We start from the raw sequence: 21,813 nt of genomic DNA, 5'->3' as shown, positions 1-21,813 counted from the left end.
GCATTAATTAGGCGTGCAGAGAAAGGCTGCTTCCAGGATCTGGAGATCTCATGATGCAGACCACTGAAAAAGGGCAGTTTTCTTCGCTCTGGCCTAGAATTAGGGCCACTCAGGAACCTCTCGTCGAGTTTGGATGATTGAGACTCGCGGGGCTCATCAGGCCAGTCTATAGAGAGCTTCACTGTAGTGCGCGAAAGAACGTCAATAAGCTCCGTGTAGGCCGCGTGCTCTGGCCGCTAGGCGTTTGGATAACGTCATCAGTCAAAGCAGGCCCAAAATCCTCGGAGTCGGAAGCTGCAGTGTAAATCACGTCATCCAAACCGAAAGAAACCGATTGGCGGGCTCCCGGGCTGGGGCATAAATAATCATGCGCGAATTCGACCGCGCCACGTGCGTGCTCGGGAGAGAAAGGGCGAGGCCCGTCTGCTCGTACCCAATATCCTCGAGCTCAACATCTGAGCCCCAGGTCGCGGATCCACGAGGGGCCTCAGCACTCTCTGGAGCGCGACGGGGGGAAACGAATGACTCCTTTTCAAAAACCGTGAGTCTAGAGCGGAGGGTTTTTAGAAGGAGATTGTCACAAAATTTACATTTTGACAATCCTAATACAGCCTCACGCGCTTGCGAAAAACCCATACATTTAACACACTTACCCACTGTGAGGGTCGTCGTTCAAAATAAAACGAACGCATGGCGGAGAGCAGCGTCGATAATCCATGACACTTCACTGTAAGGAGAACGGAGTTCCACTTATACCAGTTGCTGAAGTGTCGAGACGAAAGCTGTGTTGAAATTTGAATTTTTGGGCTCAGAAAAACCGAACGAAGGGCAAGAAGTGACAGCTTCGTGAAGGCAGAGAAATCTGAGGAGATGATGGCGCGCACGCGTTTATCATGCTACGACGTAAGAGCGTAGGGGCGGAGCCAGCTTGCACGAGCGCCATCAGCCAATGAATTGGCGTGATTCTATAGGGCTTCAGGCAATCGGCACATCCAGAGGATATCCCACTGCGCTATCTGCAGCGTTGAGTGAACCTATGAAAGAGAACAACACTGCTGTAACTACATACACATAGTAAATTCACAAGTCAGTGTATTATATAATTTTTGTAAATCAATGCATTTATTGACTACAAATTACCAAAAATCAAGGTTGTGAGTTATGGAGCCTTCACATGCTAGGGAAAAGATTATATTTTCCACTTGTGAACTGGTATTTACCAGTGTGTTGTGTTCAAGTGCTTTTGTTGTCGTAATGTAGGGAAAAGATGGACTCACAGATCCAGACATGTTATTAGGCTAAATCAATTTTAGATTGCTTAAGGGTGCTTTCACACCTGCCTTGTTTAGTTCGGTTGAATCGCACTAGAGTTCGTTTTCCGAATTGGTGCGGTTCGTTTGGGCAGGTGAGAATGCAGCAATCGCACTCGGGTGCGCACCAAAAGCGGACCAAACAAGCGTACCGAGACCTCCTAGGAGAGGTGGTCTCGGTACGCTTTCAAACGAACTCTGGAGCGGTTCGCTTGTGGTGAGAACGTGATCCGACCTCGAATAGACCCAACTGCCAAATAACTGCGCATTTTTGGACTAAACCAGCTGCCGTAGTCAGCCGCGCTGTGCATTATGTCAATGTTTAGCAATATTAATGCACGCGTTGCCTCCTCCTGAAGTGACTCGCTGCGTGCATTGCATAAAACATTATTTTCAAACCGCATTCTCGCTTCATTCTCAAATGTTATTGTTTGCCTAAAGTGGTGTAGACAAACTAATATAATAAACTATGACGAGGGATACAATCAGCCCACAAAGTCATTTCTCCATAGTAAAAAGCGACGTGTTGTCTGCCGGATTTTCCTCCTCTTTGTTTACTTCCGTCAGTTCTGTTGGAATTTTCCCGCACGTTAATTCTGACAATCAAAGTGCAGTTATGAAAATACGTTCAAGACCCATCTGGCCAACGAGTGATGTGGATGTTGTCACGTGACTGCATTTTGTTTCGTTTCATAAACTGATTCGGACCAGAGCAATCAGTGTGGTGTGAAAAGGAACCAAAACGCCTGAAAAATGCTACAAAGTATAATTTTTCTCCCTTGGTCCGGACCAAATGAACCGAACTACAGATGTGAAAGCACCCTAAGTCATCTGCTTCAGCAAGAAGATGATTTATCAAAACTCAAACAGTAAATAATATGCTGTATATTTTCTGTATATAACGGTATTTTTTTAAACTGACACTGAGTGTTAATGCATTATATTACAATTGTTAATGACACAACATTGTATAGGCTACAAAAACTATCCGCTAACAGTAGCAAAAAACGTTTAGTTGTGTACAATGTTTATTCACGACTCTTGCGTTGCTCTCCGCCATTTTGAAAAGGTCAAAGGCTATCTCATCTCGGCAACTCGTGCATCAAAATATTCTACGAGCTGCCCAGTGGAAAATACCACATGAGGGGGTGTTCATGAGCATTTTCCCACGTCGGCTTTTGGTATTTACCATAATTACCATAGCACGTGAAGCGGCCGTTTCTCAATACCAAGTACGCAAACTTCAGACTTGCGTCCTTGGTAGTTCGGACTTGCCAAGTTCGACTCAGGAGAACGAACTCCCGAGGACGAGAGGACGCAAGTCCGGTTATTCTGCAAATGGAACAGCAGTGTTCTTGATCATTTATTTTAGGCAACAATAAAAGAAAATATGTTATAAAACACAACTCTGCCTCTTTTCATTAAAAAAATCTTAAACATATTAAATGGTCATATTTGTGGTTCAGGCAACGCATATATTGATTATCTTCACTGCATAACAACACGAAATATAAAACACAAACCTGCTTCTTTTTGTTTTCATAAAAAATATAATGAAACATTACTGATCATTAAAACTGACATTTAACAAACAGAGACAGGGTTGTGTCATTTTATTTTATTATACATGTAGCTACATACAGTGAAGAGATCAATATATATATATATATATATATATAAAATCTATATATTTTAAAATATATAAAATAAAATTACACAACCCTGTCTCTTTTTTTAAATGTCAGTTTTAATGATTAATAATATCCAGTATAAAAGTATAAGCCTAAAGGTATAAGAAGCTTTACAATGAGAAATAAAGCAAACAATTCAGTCAAACATAAGTCAGCTCTCTAATAGAGTTAAATAGCCTAAATATGTAAAGTTATGAAACTTCACTTTGCCCTCAGCCAAAACTTTTTGCCATGGAACAAACTAGATTAATGAGACCAAAGATCGAACTTTAAACAACTACATTCTCGACTGAAACACTGTTAAAATTACATTTCGTGACACAATAACAGTAGTATTTTGATATTGGGTTTTCTCCTCTGCTATTGACGCATGTTGGTTGGTGCGAAATGCATTCTGGGATACCGGTCTGTTTCAAGTCCGCACAAGTCACCTCTCAAAGCATCCTCGCTAAAAGGAGCGGATCAAGAACACATCCGGGGATTTGAACTGGACTTGGCTACATGTGAACTTTGAATTGGAACAGTACTTAGCGACTGATGACGTTTCACAAGACCACTGTCCACAAGAACACAAGTACAGACAAGAACGCATATTGAGAAACGGACTTTCTATCGAATTGCCGTAGCACTTCCTGGAACTATCTGAACTGAAGTCTGCGCGAATCGCGTGACGATCAAGCATTTTGAACTTTCGTGATCTCTCTTTGTGGGTCTGTGTGTAGTTACATTCAAGCTATTTAAGACCCTGTTTACACGAGAACGCTCGCGGGTGAAAACGTAAAAATATTTTATCGGATGTGCCTTTCGTTTACACGGCGACAGCGTTTTTGGGGCTAACAAAAACGCAAAAAAGTGAAACCACCCTCCAGAGTGGAAATCTTAAAAACGCTCCACCATCGCGTTCCCGTCTAAACGGTAATAATGGTAAAAACGCAAAAGTCTACTAGACAGTGACGGCGTCGCGTATGCGTGCGTCACAGGCATGCGGCAGTACAGGAAAATAACAAAACATTATCAAACTAAAATATAGCATTAATTTCATTGACAAAAATAATAATAATTCTGAGCGACACGAAAAGAGCACAGAGGGTTAAAACAGCAGCTTTACCGTATTAAACATGAAAAACAGTGTCAGTGTCTATTTCACTTTCAGTGCTCCACATCGCCACCTAGCCGCCTGGAGTGCACACTACATCCAATATCACACACTTTAGCGTCACCATATGCACGCAGATCTGCCCCCATAACGCTCGTCTAAACGCAGAATAAAAAGTGATAACGCAACGCCACTTTTGCGTTTTCTCTTCAGATCGTTTCCATGTAAACATAGCCTAAGACATTAAGAATTTTTTTCACAGGAAAAAAACTTTTAAATATGTCATTTTGGTGATCAAAGATGAGTTAAAGGATAGGCTACAATGATTGACTACAGGAGATCAAAAATGTCTTTGAAATGTTCCTGTGTAAATAAACCCACGAGTATTTTTTTTTAGCATCATTTGTCAAGATGAAATTGTCTATCAATAATCATTGATATTTGATTTAATCAAATGTTTTAAACGTCATCTGACCTTATTGTCCGCGACAGCTTCATCTACAGGACAGAATCTGTGGTCGGTGTGTTTTCTGGAGTCTCGACACACCACACACACGGGCTGTTGATCATCCAGACAGAAGAGTTTGATAGTCTCGTTGTGAACACTACAGACTCCAGGTCCAGATCTCGGTCTCTCCTGTTGAAAACTCTCACACAAGTTCCTCAAAGCCAAATTTACCGGAGGATGGTCATTTGAAGATTTTCTTCGGCAAACCGGACATTCTTTAAGTGTTTTATTTTCCCAAACCCTCTGAATACAGCTTGAACATAACTGTGGCTACACGACAGAAGAACAGGGTTTATAAAAATGTCACAGCACACCGGACAAGAAAAATCCTCCTCTGCAAAAGATCTAGACGCCATTTTTCATAGTAGCTTAGAAATGAAACTCAAAGTAAAGTTTCTCTTTCAGTTTCAGAGAGGCAACCAATAGTAAGCTAGTCTTGAAAGCACGAGATCAGAGCGTCTCCAAAGCCACGCCTCCTCCAAAACACATGAACGCGCACTACAGAATCAGAACAATCAGAATCAGAAAGAGCTTTATTGCCATGTATGTTTACACCCAACGGCAACCTCCCTGGCTGCGTTCGAAACCGCATACTTCCCTAGTAGGGAAAAAGAGTAGGCGAGCGAAAAAGTATGTACGAATCCTCTGTCTTCATAAAAGAGTAGGCGAGAAATACCTGGGTGACGTTCTAACTATCGCGAGATTCGGACGTACGTATACTAATAGTGCGTTAGAATATTCCTACTTTCTTTTAGTAGGCGAAAACAGTACGTGAAAGAAAAAGCATGTTTTCCCCCACTCTACCTTAATATCAGCCAAAATGAAAGATAGCACATTGATTAATCTATGAATGTTAGATAGTTTAATATGATATGAATTGTTTTCCGCCAGTAGAGGCGCTCGAGCAACCGAAGCAACGACACACACCCGAGTCTAGGAGAAGAAGAAGAGAAGTGAGCGAAGGAAGGGAACATAAACATGAGAAGTGGAACACAGCCGTTCATTCTGCTCTAAATCTGCTGTTTTCAGACTGTGAGTACATTCATTTTATCATTTAATAAGAGAAATCTAAATCCAAACGACTAAACGAGTCCGTTATGATTCACTCAGAAATTAATCGAAATGAACCGACTGATGTTGTTTAACGTTACGCTCGTGAATCTTAAACTACTTGAACTGTTTTTTTCCCCTACATTACAATCTGTGAAGATTATGAGTTGTGTTTTTATTTTATGTAATGAACAAATGAAACATGTTAAACAGAGTTTTAATACATGTAAATTATATCTAATGTAAGAGCAACATAAAAAGTTTGAGGAGTTGAATTGTTTTTAAAAAAGTTTGAGTAAAACGTTTAAACTGTGGATAATCTAAGTTAGAGTGATTGTAAGTGTGATGATCATCTGCTAAATGAGCAACAACGACCACAATTCACTCCTTCAGTCAGTGAAGCTCCCACAGCCGTTCATGAGAGTTTAAATGCTGGGAATATTCCCATCTTCCCACAGGAGAAGAAGAAGCAAGCAGGAGGAATTACTCCAGGAGAAACTACGGACATACTATTGTAAAGATGGAGATTAAGGAAGAACCCTGCAGAATAAAAGATGAAGATACAGAAGAACAAATAGGTTGGTGTTTTCCTTCATTCTCTTTGATGACTGATGAGGAACATTAAGATGAAAACTGACATGTGACAATAGACCTTATGCGCTAGAGAAACGAGCGCCATCTTTATAATATTGTCTTTGAACTTCCGTTTTTGCGGTCGCTCTGTATATTTCTATGGCATCGCTGTCCAGGAGTAATTCGTTTTTGAAGTGGATTTACTTATGTAAAGTTAACGAAAGTTATCATGAGGATTGTATTGTTTAAAGCAGATGTCTTAACAAATGTCAGTAGACCGGGAAGATTTTAAAACGAGTCGTTCATTCATAAATACGCAAGATCGCTGTGAAAATGTAAACCGGAAGACAAAGACAACGAGCGCAGCGCTGAAAAGGGGCGGGGCTACATCTAAAAGACACTAGTAGACTCAGTAGTAAATTGGATTTGTGCTAAATTGAGATTTTTTATTGTTTATTTTTGTTTCTCATTTATCCTATTATTAAATTATGGCAATTTAATTTTGTTTATTTTAGACCTGATGGAAGTGAATGAAGACAAACAGCATCAGTTTCAAAAATCTCATTATTTCAAAAATGAAGATGGAAATGCAGTCGTTTCAAAAACTGAGGAGAAGTTCACACAGAAACAAGCTGGACAATCTGGAGTTGAAGGATCTTTCACCTGCTCTGAGTGTGGAAAGAGTTTTGTATGTAAATCAGCCCTGAACATACACATGATGATTCACACTGGAGAAAGGCCTCATACATGCACTCAGTGTGGAAAGAGTTTCATTAAGAAAAGAGAGCTAAATAATCATATGAGGATTCACACTGGAGAAAAACCGTTCACTTGCTCTCAGTGTGGAAAGAGTTTCGGTTACAAAATCTCTCTCAAAGATCATCTGCGCCGTCACTCTGGAGTGAGATCGTTCAGCTGTGATCAGTGTGAGAAAACATTTGTTTATCCATCAAACTTAAGACAACACCTTAAAGTTCACGCTGCTGTGAAGCCTCACGTTTGTTCTTTTTGTGGAAAGAGGTTTTCACATCTTGCACCTTTAAAAGTGCATGAGCGTATTTATGCTGGTGTGAGACCTTATGTGTGCTCTGATTGTGGGAAGAGCTTTACTACATCCAGCCACTTAAAATCACACCAGAGAGTTCACACTGGAGAGAAACCGTACAAGTGTTCACACTGTGGAAAGAGTTTCTCTCAGTCAGGACACCTGAAAGATCATGAGCGAGTTCACACTGGAGAGAAGCCGCACCAGTGCTCTTCATGTGGGAAGAGATTCAGCCATTTATGTAATCTACGGAAACATAATTGCGCGAAGGTAGGGAGAACTGGTTAAAATTGTTGTGAATTGCATTGTAAGTGTTGCATGTTTTGTTCTCCGACACCCGTATTGATCCTCTGTTGTGTTGCACATGCGCAGTAAACACTGAGTGTTACCTGTACACAAGATGAACTGAACAATAAAGCAACAATGTGAAAATACTCGTGTCAGTGTCATCGCTCAAGCAGTGCATGGTCATCTCACACAGATGTACAAGAATAATAGTGCATAAAACTCTATGATTTATGAAGGGATGTGTTTTGTTTCTGTCTGGTTTCATTATTTTCATTGAACATATGAGGCATTTGTGAAACAATGGCAACAATAGTCTATCAAATATACATATGGCTTGCAATATCACTTAAAATAAGGATAGTTACTAGTAACAATTACAAAAGATACTAATGTCTAATGAATATGTACTAGTAGCTAATGAATAAGTACTAGTAGCTAATATATGTACTAGTCAGAACTGAATAGTTGATATCTGAATGACAGATCCCCATAGAAGCCAATGGCAAACATTTTAATTTGTTACTAGTAACAAAAGAACAATTACTAGTCACTATTGAATAAGTACTAGTACCAATTTAATAGGCACTAGTGTCTAATAAATAAGAACTAGTAACTAATGAATAAGTACTAGTACCTAAAGAGTAGCTAATGAATAAGTACTAGTACCTAAAGAGTAGCTAATGAATAAGTACTAGTACCTAAAGAGTAGCTAATGAATAAGTTCTAGTACCTAAAGAGTAACTAATGAATAAGTACTAGTATCTAAAGAGTAGCTAATGAGTAAGTACTAGTACCTAAAGAGTAACTAATGAATAAGTACTAGTACCTAAAGAGTAGCTAATGAATAAGTACTAGTACCTAAAGTGTAGCTAATGAGTAAGTACTAGTACCTAAAGAGTAACTAATGAATAAGTACTAGTACCTAAAGAGTAGCTAATGAATAAGTTCTAGTACCTAAAGAGTAGCTAATGAATAAGTTCTAGTACCTAAAGAGTAGCTAATGAATAAGTACTAGTACCTAAAGAGTAACTAATGAATAAGTACTAGTACCTAAAGAGTAGCTAATGAATAAGTTCTAGTACCTAAAGAGTAGCTAATGAATAAGTACTAGTACCTAAAGAGTAACTAATGAATAAGTACTAGTACCTAAAGAGTAACTAATGAATAAGTTCTAGTACCTAAAGAGTAGCTAATGAATAAGTACTAGTACCTAAAGAGTAGCTAATGAATAAGTTCTAGTACCTAAAGAGTAGCTAATGAATAAGTACTAGTACCTAAAGAGTAGCTAATGAATAAGTACTAGTTAGTATCTAATGACTAAGTACTAGTACCTAAAGAGTAGCTAATGAATAAGTACTAGTACCTAAAGAGTAACTAATGAATAAGTACTAGTACCTAAAGAGTAACTAATGAATAAGTTCTAGTACCTAAAGAGTAGCTAATGAATAAGTACTAGTACCTAAATAGTAGCTAATGAATAAGTTCTAGTACCTAAAGAGTAGCTAATGAATAAGTACTAGTACCTAAAGAGTAGCTAATGAATAAGTACTAGTTAGTATCTAATGAATAAGTACTAGTATCTAAAGAGTAGCTAATGAATAAGTACTAGTACCTAAAGAGTAGCTAATGAATAAGTACTAGTACCTAAAGAGTAGCTAATGAATAAGTACTAGTACCTAAAGAGTAGCTAATGAATAAGTACTAGTACCTAAAGAGTAACTAATTAATACGTACTAGTTAGTATCTAATGACTAAGTACTAGTATCTAAAGAGTAACTAATGAATAAGTACTAGTACCTAAAGAGTAGCTAATGAATAAGTTCTAGTACCTAAAGAGTAGCTAATGAGTAAGTTCTAGTACCTAAAGAGTAACTAATGAATAAGTACTAGTTAGTATCTAATGACTAAGTACTAGTATCTAAAGAGTAACTAATGAATAAGTACTAGTACCTAAAGAGTAACTAATGAATAAGTACTAGTACCTAAAGAGTAACTAATGAATAAGTACTAGTTGGTATCTAATGACTAAGTACTAGTATCTAAAGAGTAACTAATGAATAAGTACTAGTACCTAAAGAGTAGCTAATGAATAAGTACTAGTACCTAAAGAGTAACTAATGAATAAGTACTAGTACCTAAAGAGTAACTAATGAATAAGTACTAGTTAGTATCTAATGACTAAGTACTAGTATCTAAAGAGTAACTAATGAATAAGTACTAGTACCTAAAGAGTAGCTAATGAATAAGTTCTAGTACCTAAAGAGTAGCTAATGAATAAGTACTAGTACCTAAAGAGTAGCTAATGACTAAGTACTAGTATCTAAAGAGTAACTAATGAATAAGTAGTACCTAAAGAGTAGCTAATGAATAAGTACTAGTATCTAAAGAGTAGCTAATGAATAAGTTCTAGTATCTAAAGAGTAACTAATGAATAAGTAGTACCTAAAGAGTAACTAATGAATAAGTACTAGTATCTAAAGAGTAGCTAATGAATAAGTACTAGTACCTAAAGAGTACCTAATGACTAAGTACTAGTATCTAAAGAGTAACTAATGAATAAGTAGTACCTAAAGAGTAGCTAATGAATAAGTTCTAGTACCTAAAGAGTAGCTAATGAATAAGTTCTAGTACCTAAAGAGTAGCTAATGAATAAGTACTAGTACCTAAAGAGTAACTAATGAATAAGTACTAGTACCTAAAGAGTAACTAATGAATAAGTTCTAGTACCTAAAGAGTAGCTAATGAATAAGTACTAGTACCTAAAGAGTAGCTAATGAATAAGTACTAGTACCTAAAGAGTAACTAATGAATAAGTACTAGTACCTAAAGAGTAACTAATGAATAAGTTCTAGTACCTAAAGAGTAGCTAATGAATAAGTACTAGTACCTAAAGAGTAACTAATGAATAAGTTCTAGTACCTAAAGAGTAGCTAATGAATAAGTACTAGTACCTAAAGAGTAGCTAATGAATAAGTTCTAGTACCTAAAGAGTAGCTAATGAATAAGTACTAGTACCTAAAGAGTAGCTAATGAATAAGTACTAGTTAGTATCTAATGAATAAGTACTAGTACCTAAAGAGTAGCTAATGAATAAGTACTAGTACCTAAAGAGTAGCTAATGAGTAAGTACTAGTACCTAAAGAGTAGCTAATGAATAAGTACTAGTACCTAAAGAGTAGCTAATGAATAAGTACTAGTACCTAAAGAGTAGCTAATGAATAAGTACTAGTACCTAAAGAGTAGCTAATGAATAAGTACTAGTACCTAAAGAGTAACTAATGAATAAGTACTAGTACCTAAAGAGTAACTAATGAATAAGTACTAGTTAGTATCTAATGACTAAGTACTAGTACCTAAAGAGTAACTAATGAATAAGTTCTAGTACCTAAAGAGTAGCTAATGAATAAGTACTAGTACCTAAAGAGTAGCTAATGAATAAGTTCTAGTACCTAAAGAGTAGCTAATGAATAAGTACTAGTACCTAAAGAGTAGCTAATGAATAAGTACTAGTTAGTAACTAATGAATAAGTTCTAGTACCTAAAGAGTAGCTAATGAATAAGTTCTAGTACCTAAAGAGTAGCTAATGAATAAGTACTAGTACCTAAAGAGTAGCTAATGAATAAGTACTAGTACCTAAAGAGTAGCTAATGAATAAGTACTAGTATCTAAAGAGTAGCTAATGAATAAGTACTAGTATCTAAAGAGTAACTAATGAATAAGTACTAGTATCTAAAGAGTAACTAATGAATAAGTACTAGTATCTAAAGAGTAGCTAATGAATAAGTTCTAGTACCTAAAGAGTAGCTAATGAATAAGTACTAGTATCTAAAGAGTAACTAATGAATAAGTACAAATGATTTGATAGACATAAATATGTTTTTATAGTCATTATGATAGAGAGAAACTATGCCCCCGGGTCATATATGTATGTCTAACAAATCATTTGTTTTGCTCTTAATGCAGTATAACTAGGTGGTAAAATCTAAATATTTGAACAAAACATGAAAAAATTACCTCAAGTAAGCATGAATAAGTAACTAGCTAGCTTTCTAGCACAGTTAACTGATGGAAGGTGGTTAGGTGACCCAATGATAAAACATAGTTGCTTTTAATGCATTTATTGAATATATTTCACATAAATATACTAATTTATAACTTTAATATTTATTTAGGGTTTTCTGTTTGTTTATTTATTGATTTATGCATTACAACATATTTGTTTGCAAGGCTCAGTTATATGTATAAATATAAATGTAAAATGTTTTGGACATTCCTTAAATAAATATCAATACATACATGTTGATACATTACTTGCCTTTTACTTTAAGAGATTAAAACTATAGTCTGTTAATTGTGCTGTTGATCTATGAAGCAAACTGGTTGGTAAGAAAGGTTGGTTTACCCAACCGCTGGGGCAAAAGCTACGCATTGTACAAAAATATTTTCAGTCAAAATACTAATTAATTATGAAGGCTGAGCAATTCTAATATTTGGTGAATAACTCCTGCCATAGTCACTCAAAACTGAGATGGCAATTCTAGTCACATTTATGTTTTGTTTCACAGTGTAATGTCACATTTTCCGTAAGGGGGCGTTTTCCCCACTCTACCCTAATATCAGCCAAAATAAAAGATTATTAATCTATGCACATTAGAAGCACATTAATCTATGAATGTTAGATAGTTTAATATGTTTTCCGCCAGTAGAGGCGCTCGAGCAACCGAAGCAATGACACACACCCGAGTCTAGAAGAAGAAGAGAAGTGAGCGAGGGAAGGGAACATAAACACGAGAAGTGGAACACAGCCGTTCATTCTGCTCTAAATCTGCTGTTTTCAGACTGTGAGTATTTATTTTATCATGTAATAAGAGAAATCTAAATCCAAACGATTAAACAAGTCAGTTCACTTAACTTAGTGATTCACTCAGAAATGAATCGAAATGAACCGACTGATGTTGTTCACTAACGTTACGCTCGTGAAACCTAAACTCGTTAACTGTTTTTTTTTCACATTACAATTTGTGAAGATTATGTGTTGTTTTTATTTTATGTAATGAACAAATTAAACATGTTAAACAGAGTTTTAATGCATGTAAATTATATCTAATGTAAGAGCAACATAAAAGTTTGAGGAATTAAATAGTTTTTAAAAGGTTAGAGTAAAACGCTTAAACTGTGGATAATCTAGAGTGATTGTAAGTGTGATGATCATCTGCTAAATGAGCAACAACGACCACAATTCACTCCTTCAGTCAGTGAAGCTCCCACAGCCGTTCATGAGAGTTTAAATGCTGGGAATATTCCCATCTTCCCACAGGAGAAGAAGAAGCAAGCAGGAGGAATTACTCCAGGAGAAACTACGGACATACTATTGTAAAGATGGAGATTAAGGAAGAACCCTGCAGAATAAAAGATGAAGATACAGAGGAACAAATAGGTTGGTGTTTTCCTTCATTCTCTTTAATGACTGATGAGGAACATTAAGGTGAAAACTGACATGTGACAATAGACCTTATGCGCTAGAGAAACGAGCGCCATCTTTATAATATTGTCTTTGAACTTCCGTTTTTGCGGTCGCTCTGTATATTTCTATGGCATCGCTGTCCAGGAGTAATTCGTTTTTGAAGTGGATTTACTTATGTAAAGTTAACGAAAGTTATCATGAGGATTGTATTGTTTAAAGCAGATGTCTTAACAAATGTCAGTAGACCGGGAAGATTTTAAAACGAGTCGTTCATTCATAAATACGCAAGATCGCTGTGAAAATGTAAACCGGAAGACAAAGACAACGAGCGCAGCGCTGAAAAGGGGCGGGGCTACATCTAAAAGACACTAGTAGACTCAGTAGTAAATTGGATTTGTGCTAAATTGAGATTTTTTATTGTTTATTTTTGTTTCTCATTTATCCTATTATTAAATTATGGCAATTTAATTTTGTTTATTTTAGACCTGATGGAAGTGAATGAAGACAAACAGCATCAGTTTCAAAAATCTCATTATTTCAAAAATGAAGATGGAAATGCAGTCGTTTCAAAAACTGAGGAGAAGTTCACACAGAAACAAGCTGGACAATCTGGAGTTGAAGGATCTTTCACCTGCTCTGAGTGTGGAAAGAGTTTTGTATGTAAATCAGCCCTGAACATACACATGATGATTCACACTGGAGAAAGGCCTCATACATGCACTCAGTGTGGAAAGAGTTTCATTAAGAAAAGAGAGCTAAATAATCATATGAGGATTCACACTGGAGAAAAACCGTTCACTTGCTCTCAGTGTGGAAAGAGTTTCGGTTACAAAATCTCTCTCAAAGATCATCTGCGCCGTCACTCTGGAGTGAGATCGTTCAGCTGTGATCAGTGTGAGAAAACATTTGTTTATCCATCAAACTTAAGACAACACCTTAAAGTTCACGCTGCTGTGAAGCCTCATGTTTGTTCTTTTTGTGGAAAGAGGTTTTCACATCTTGCACCTTTAAAAGTGCATGAGCGTATTCATGCTGGTGTGAGACCTTATGTGTGCTCTGATTGTGGGAAGAGCTTTACTACATCCAGCCACTTAAAATCACACCAGAGAGTTCACACTGGAGAGAAACCGTACAAGTGTTCACACTGTGGAAAGAGTTTCTCTCAGTCAGGACACCTGAAAGATCATGAGCGAGTTCACACTGGAGAGAAGCCGCACCAGTGCTCTTCATGTGGGAAGAGATTCAGCCATTTATGTAATCTACGGAAACATAATTGCGCGAAGGTAGGGAGAACTGGTTAAAATTGTTGTGAATTGCATTGTAAGTGTTGCATGTTTTGTTCTCCGACACCCGTATTGATCCTCTGTTGTGTTGCACATGCGCAGTAAACACTTAGTGTTACCTGTACACAAGATGAACTGAACAATAAAGCAACAATGTGAAAATACTCGTGTCAGTGTCATCGCTCAAGCAGTGCATGGTCATCTCACACAGATGTACAAGAATAATAGTGCATAAAACTCTATGATTTATGAAGGGATGTGTTTTGTTTCTGTCTGGTTTCATTATTTTCATTGAACATATGAGGCATTTGTGAAACAATGGCAACAATAGTCTATCAAATATACATATGGCTTGCAATATCACTTAAAATAAGAATAGTTACTAGTAACAATTACAAAAGATACTAATGTCTAATGAATATGTACTAGTAGCTAATGAATAAGTACTAGTAGCTAATATATGTACTAGTCAGAACTGAATAGTTGATATCTGAATGACAGATCCCCATAGAAGCCAATGGCAAACATTTTAATTTGTTACTAGTAACAAAAGAACAATTACTAGTCACTATTGAATAAGTACTAGTACCAATTTAATAGGCACTAGTGTCTAATAAATAAGAACTAGTAACTAATGAATAAGTACTAGTACCTAAAGAGTAGCTAATGAATAAGTACTAGTACCTAAAGAGTAGCTAATGAATAAGTTCTAGTACCTAAAGAGTAACTAATGAATAAGTACTAGTATCTAAAGAGTAGCTAATGAGTAAGTACTAGTACCTAAAGAGTAACTAATGAATAAGTACTAGTACCTAAAGAGTAGCTAATGAATAAGTACTAGTACCTAAAGAGTAGCTAATGAGTAAGTACTAGTACCTAAAGAGTAACTAATGAATAAGTACTAGTACCTAAAGAGTAGCTAATGAATAAGTTCTAGTACCTAAAGAGTAGCTAATGAATAAGTACTAGTACCTAAAGAGTAGCTAATGAATAAGTTCTAGTACCTAAAGAGTAGCTAATGAATAAGTACTAGTATCTAAAGAGTAGCTAATGAATAAGTTCTAGTACCTTAAGAGTAGCTAATGAATAAGTACTAGTACCTAAAGAGTAGCTAATGAATAAGTACTAGTACCTAAAGAGTAGCTAATGAATAAGTACTAGTACCTAAAGAGTAGCTAATGAATAAGTACTAGTACCTAAAGAGTAGCTAATGAATAAGTACTAGTATCTAAAGAGTAGCTAATGAATAAGTTCTAGTACCTAAAGAGTAGCTAATGAATAAGTTCTAGTACCTAAAAAGTAGCTAATGAATAAGTTCTAGTACCTAAAGAGTAGCTAATGAATAAGTTCTAGTACCTAAAGAGTAACTAATGAATAAGTACTAGTATCTAAAGAGTAGCTAATGAGTAAGTACTAGTACCTAAAGAGTAACTAATGAATAAGTACTAGTACCTAAAGAGTAGCTAATGAATAAGTACTAGTACCTAAAGAGTAGCTAATGAGTAAGTACTAGTACCTAAAGAGTAACTAATGAATAAGTACTAGTACCTAAAGAGTAGCTAATGAATAAGTTCTAGTACCTAAAGAGTAGCTAATGAATAAGTACTAGTACCTAAAGAGTAGCTAATGAATAAGTTCTAGTACCTAAAGAGTAGCTAATGAATAAGTACTAGTATCTAAAGAGTAGCTAATGAATAAGTTCTAGTACCTTAAGAGTAGCTAATGAATAAGTACTAGTACCTAAAGAGTAGCTAATGAATAAGTACTAGTACCTAAAGAGTAGCTAATGAATAAGTACTAGTACCTAAAGAGTAGCTAATGAATAAGTACTAGTACCTAAAGAGTAGCTAATGAATAAGTACTAGTATCTAAAGAGTAGCTAATGAATAAGTTCTAGTACCTAAAGAGTAGCTAATGAATAAGTTCTAGTACCTAAAAAGTAGCTAATGAATAAGTTCTAGTACCTAAAGAGTAGCTAATGAATAAGTTCTAGTACCTAAAGAGTAACTAATGAATAAGTACTAGTACCTAAAGAGTAACTAATGAATAAGTTCTAGTACCTAAAGAGTAGCTAATGAATAAGTTCTAGTACCTAAAGAGTAGCTAATGAATAAGTACTAGTACCTAAAGAGTAGCTAATGAATAAGTACTAGTTAGTATCTAATGAATAAGTACTAGTATCTAAAGAGTAGCTAATGAATAAGTACTAGTACCTAAAGAGTATCTAATGAATAAGTACTAGTACCTAAAGAGTAGCTAATGAATAAGTACTAGTACCTAAAGAGTAGCTAATGAATAAATACTAGTACCTAAAGAGTAACTAATGAATAAGTACTAGTACCTAAAGAGTAACTAATGAATAAGTACTAGTTAGTATCTAATGAATAAGTACTAGTATCTAAAGAGTAACTAATGAATAAGTACTAGTACCTAAAGAGTAGCTAATGAATAAGTTCTAGTACCTAAAGAGTAACTAATGAATAAGTACTAGTTAGTATCTAATGACTAAGTACTAGTATCTAAAGAGTAACTAATGAATAAGTACTAGTACCTAAAGAGTAGCTAATGAATAAGTTCTAGTACCTAAAGAGTAGCTAATGAATAAGTACTAGTACCTAAAGAGTAGCTAATGACTAAGTACTAGTATCTAAAGAGTAACTAATGAATAAGTACTAGTACCTAAAGAGTAGCTAATGAATAAGTTCTAGTACCTAAAGAGTAGCTAATGAATAAGTACTAGTACCTAAAGAGTAGCTAATGAATAAGTTCTAGTACCTAAAGAGTAGCTAATGAATAAGTACTAGTACCTAAAGAGTAACTAATGAATAAGTACTAGTACCTAAAGAGTAACTAATGAATAAGTTCTAGTACCTAAAGAGTAGCTAATGAATAAGTACTAGTACCTAAAGAGTAGCTAATGAATAAGTTCTAGTACCTAAAGAGTAGCTAATGAATAAGTACTAGTACCTAAAGAGTAGCTAATGAATAAGTACTAGTTAGTATCTAATGAATAAGTACTAGTACCTAAAGAGTAGCTAATGAATAAGTACTAGTACCTAAAGAATAGCTAATGAATAAGTTCTAGTACCTAAAGAGTAACTAATGAATAAGTTCTAGTACCTAAAGAGTAGCTAATGAATAAGTACTAGTACCTAAAGAGTAGCTAATGAATAAGTTCTAGTACCTAAAGAGTAGCTAATGAATAAGTTCTAGTACCTAAAGAGTAGCTAATGAATAAGTACTAGTACCTAAAGAGTAACTAATGAATAAGTACTAGTACCTAAAGAGTAGCTAATGAATAAGTTCTAGTACCTAAAGAGTAGCTAATGAATAAGTACTAGTACCTAAAGAGTAACTAATGAATAAGTACTAGTACCTAAAGAGTAACTAATGAATAAGTTCTAGTACCTAAAGAGTAGCTAATGAATAAGTACTAGTACCTAAAGAGTAGCTAATGAATAAGTTCTAGTACCTAAAGAGTAGCTAATGAATAAGTACTAGTACCTAAAGAGTAGCTAATGAATAAGTACTAGTTAGTATCTAATGAATAAGTACTAGTATCTAAAGAGTAGCTAATGAATAAGTACTAGTACCTAAAGAGTAGCTAATGAATAAGTACTAGTTAGTATCTAATGAATAAGTACTAGTATCTAAAGAGTAGCTAATGAATAAGTACTAGTACCTAAAGAGTAGCTAATGAATAAGTACTAGTACCTAAAGAGTATCTAATGAATAAGTACTAGTTAGTATCTAATGACTAAGTACTAGTATCTAAAGAGTAACTAATGAATAAGTACTAGTACCTAAAGAGTAACTAATGAATAAGTACTAATTAGTATCTAATGACTAAGTACTAGTATCTAAAGAGTAACTAATGAATAAGTACTAGTACCTAAAGAGTAGCTAATGAATAAGTTCTAGTACCTAAAGAGTAGCTAATGAATAAGTACTAGTACCTAAAGAGTAGCTAATGAATAAGTTCTAGTACCTAAAGAGTAACTAATGAATAAGTACTAGTTAGTATCTAATGACTAAGTACTAGTATCTAAAGAGTAACTAATGAATAAGTACTAGTACCTAAAGAGTAACTAATGAATAAGTACTAGTACCTAAAGAGTAACTAATGAATAAGTACTAGTTAGTATCTAATGACTAAGTACTAGTATCTAAAGAGTAACTAATGAATAAGTACTAGTACCTAAAGAGTAGCTAATGAATAAGTTCTAGTACCTAAAGAGTAGCTAATGAATAAGTACTAGTACCTAAAGAGTAGCTAATGAATAAGTACTAGTTAGTATCTAATGAATAAGTACTAGTATCTAAAGAGTAGCTAATGAATAAGTACTAGTACCTAAAGAGTAGCTAATGAATAAGTACTAGTACCTAAAGAGTAGCTAATGAATAAGTACTAGTACCTAAAGAGTAACTAATGAATAAGTACTAGTACCTAAAGAGTAACTAATGAATAAGTTCTAGTTAGTATCTAATGACTAAGTACTAGTATCTAAAGAGTATCTAATGAATAAGTACTAGTACCTAAAGAGTAGCTAATGAATAAGTTCTAGTACCTAAAGAGTAGCTAATGAATAAGTACTAGTACCTAAAGAGTAGCTAATGAATAAGTTCTAGTACCTAAAGAGTAACTAATGAATAAGTACTAGTTATTATCTAATGACTAAGTACTAGTATCTAAAGAGTAACTAATGAATAAGTACTAGTACCTAAAGAGTAACTAATGAATAAGTACTAGTACCTAAAGAGTAACTAATGAATAAGTACTAGTTAGTATCTAATGACTAAGTACTAGTATCTAAAGAGTAGCTAATGAATAAGTACTAGTTAGTATCTAATGAATAAGTACTAGTATCTAAAGAGTAGCTAATGAATAAGTACTAGTACCTAAAGAGTAGCTAATGAATAAGTACTAGTACCTAAAGAGTAGCTAATGAATAAGTACTAGTTAGTATCTAATGACTAAGTACTAGTATCTAAAGAGTAACTAATGAATAAGTACTAGTACCTAAAGAGTAACTAATGAATAAGTTCTAGTTAGTATCTAATGACTAAGTACTAGTATCTAAAGAGTATCTAATGAATAAGTACTAGTACCTAAAGAGTAGCTAATGAATAAGTTCTAGTACCTAAAGAGTAGCTAATGAATAAGTACTAGTACCTAAAGAGTAGCTAATGAATAAGTTCTAGTACCTAAAGAGTAACTAATGAATAAGTACTAGTTATTATCTAATGACTAAGTACTAGTATCTAAAGAGTAACTAATGAATAAGTACTAGTACCTAAAGAGTAACTAATGAATAAGTACTAGTACCTAAAGAGTAACTAATGAATAAGTACTAGTTAGTATCTAATGACTAAGTACTAGTATCTAAAGAGTAACTAATGAATAAGTACTAGTACCTAAAGAGTAGCTAATGAATAAGTACTAGTACCTAAAGAGTAACTAATGAATAAGTACTAGTACCTAAAGAGTAACTAATGAATAAGTACTAGTTAGTATCTAATGACTAAGTACTAGTATCTAAAGAGTAACTAATGAATAAGTACTAGTACCTAAAGAGTAGCTAATGAATAACTTCTAGTACCTAAAGAGTAGCTAATGAATAAGTACTAGTACCTAAAGAGTAGCTAATGAATAACTTCTAGTACCTAAAGAGTAGCTAATGAATAAGTACTAGTACCTAAAGAGTAGCTAATGACTAAGTACTAGTATCTAAAGAGTAACTAATGAATAAGTACTAGTACCTAAAGAGTAGCTAATGAATAAGTTCTAGTACCTAAAGAGTAGCTAATGAATAAGTACTAGTACCTAAAGAGTAGCTAATGAATAAGTTCTAGTACCTAAAGAGTAGCTAATGAATAAGTACTAGTACCTAAAGAGTAACTAATGAATAAGTACTAGTACCTAAAGAGTAACTAATGAATAAGTTCTAGTACCTAAAGAGTAGCTAATGAATAAGTACTAGTACCTAAAGAGTAGCTAATGAATAAGTTCTAGTACCTAAAGAGTAGCTAATGAATAAGTACTAGTACCTAAAGAGTAGCTAATGAATAAGTACTAGTTAGTATCTAATGAATAAGTACTAGTACCTAAAGAGTAGCTAATGAATAAGTACTAGTACCTAAAGAGTAGCTAATGAATAAGTACTAGTACCTAAAGAGTAGCTAATGAATAAGTACTAGTACCTAAAGAGTAGCTAATGAATAAGTACAAGTACCTAAAGAGTAGCTAATGAATAAGTACTAGTACCTAAAGAGTAACTAATGAATAAGTACTAGTACCTAAAGAGTAACTAATGAATAAGTACTAGTTAGTATCTAATGACTAAGTACTAGTACCTAAAGAGTAACTAATGAATAAGTTCTAGTACCTAAAGAGTAGCTAATGAATAAGTACTAGTACCTAAAGAGTAGCTAATGAATAAGTTCTAGTACCTAAAGAGTAGCTAATGAATAAGTACTAGTACCTAAAGAGTAGCTAATGAATAAGTACTAGTTAGTAACTAATGAATAAGTTATAGTACCTAAAGAGTAGCTACTGAATAAGTTCTAGTACCTAAAGAGTAGCTAATGAATAAGTACTAGTACCTAAAGAGTAGCTAATGAATAAGTACTAGTACCTAAAGAGTAGCTAATGAATAAGTACTAGTATCTAAAGAGTAGCTAATGAATAAGTACTAGTATCTAAAGAGTAACTAATGAATAAGTTCTAGTACCTAAAGAGTAACTAATGAATAAGTACTAGTATCTAAAGAGTAGCTAATGAATAAGTACTAGTATCTAAAGAGTAACTAATGAATAAGTACAAATGATTTGATAGACATAAATATGTTTTTATAGTCATTATGATAGAGAGAAACTATGCCCCCGGGTCATATATGTATGTCTATCAAATCATTTGTTTTGCTCTTAATGCAGTATAACTAGGTGGTAAAATCTAAATATTTGAACAAAACATGAAAAAATTACCTCAAGTAAGCATGAATAAGTAACTAGCTAGCTTTCTAGCACAGTTAACTGATGGAAGGTGGTTAGGTGACCCAATGATAAAACATAGTTGCTTTTAATGCATTTATTGAATATATTTCACATAAATATACAAATTTATAACTTTAATATTTATTTAGGGTTTTCTGTTTGTTTATTTATTGATTTATGCATTACAACATATTTGTTTGCAAGGCTCAGTTATATGTATAAATATAAATGTAAAATGTTTTGGACATTCCTTAAATAAATATCAATACATACATGTTGATACATTACTTGCCTTTTACTTTAAGAGATTAAAACTATAGTCTGTTAATTGTGCTGTTGATCTATGAAGCAAACTGGTTGGTAAGAAAGGTTGGTTTACCCAACCGCTGGGGCAAAAGCTACGCATTGTACAAAAATATTTTCAGTCAAAATACTAATTAATTATGAAGGCTGAGCAATTCTAATATTTGGTGAATAACTCCTGCCATAGTCACTCAAAACTGGGATGGCA

At 34.4% G+C, this 21,813-nt stretch overlaps 1 protein-coding gene and 1 long non-coding RNA gene across 3 annotated transcripts in view; one reads left to right on the top strand and one right to left on the bottom strand.

The window, feature by feature from the left end:
- LOC306984794 (uncharacterized protein) overlaps positions 1–21,813 on the bottom strand; it is a 73,639-nt gene that overhangs the window by 11,566 nt on the left and 40,260 nt on the right. Inside the window, exon 1 of one of the 2 annotated variants that reach the window (XM_079586497.1) lies at positions 4,573–5,014. The exons of the other annotated variant lie outside the window; for it this stretch is intronic. The gene's annotated coding sequence lies outside the window, so the exon portion shown is untranslated. Of the gene's footprint in view, positions 1–4,572; positions 5,015–21,813 lie in introns of those variants that run through there. 2 annotated transcript variants of the gene reach the window in all.
- LOC306984872 lies at positions 5,507–7,701 on the top strand. The gene is made up of 3 exons (XR_013794676.1): positions 5,507–5,637; positions 6,114–6,233; positions 6,744–7,701. It is a non-coding gene; the product is annotated as an uncharacterized lncRNA (long non-coding RNA).

This window comes from Phoxinus phoxinus (genome assembly GCF_949152265.1).
Source record: "Phoxinus phoxinus genome assembly, chromosome: 17".
NCBI lineage: Eukaryota > Metazoa > Chordata > Actinopteri > Cypriniformes > Leuciscidae > Phoxinus > Phoxinus phoxinus.
The sequence above is the reverse complement of the archived record's forward strand: the minus strand, read 5'-3'. Positions and strand labels throughout refer to the sequence as shown.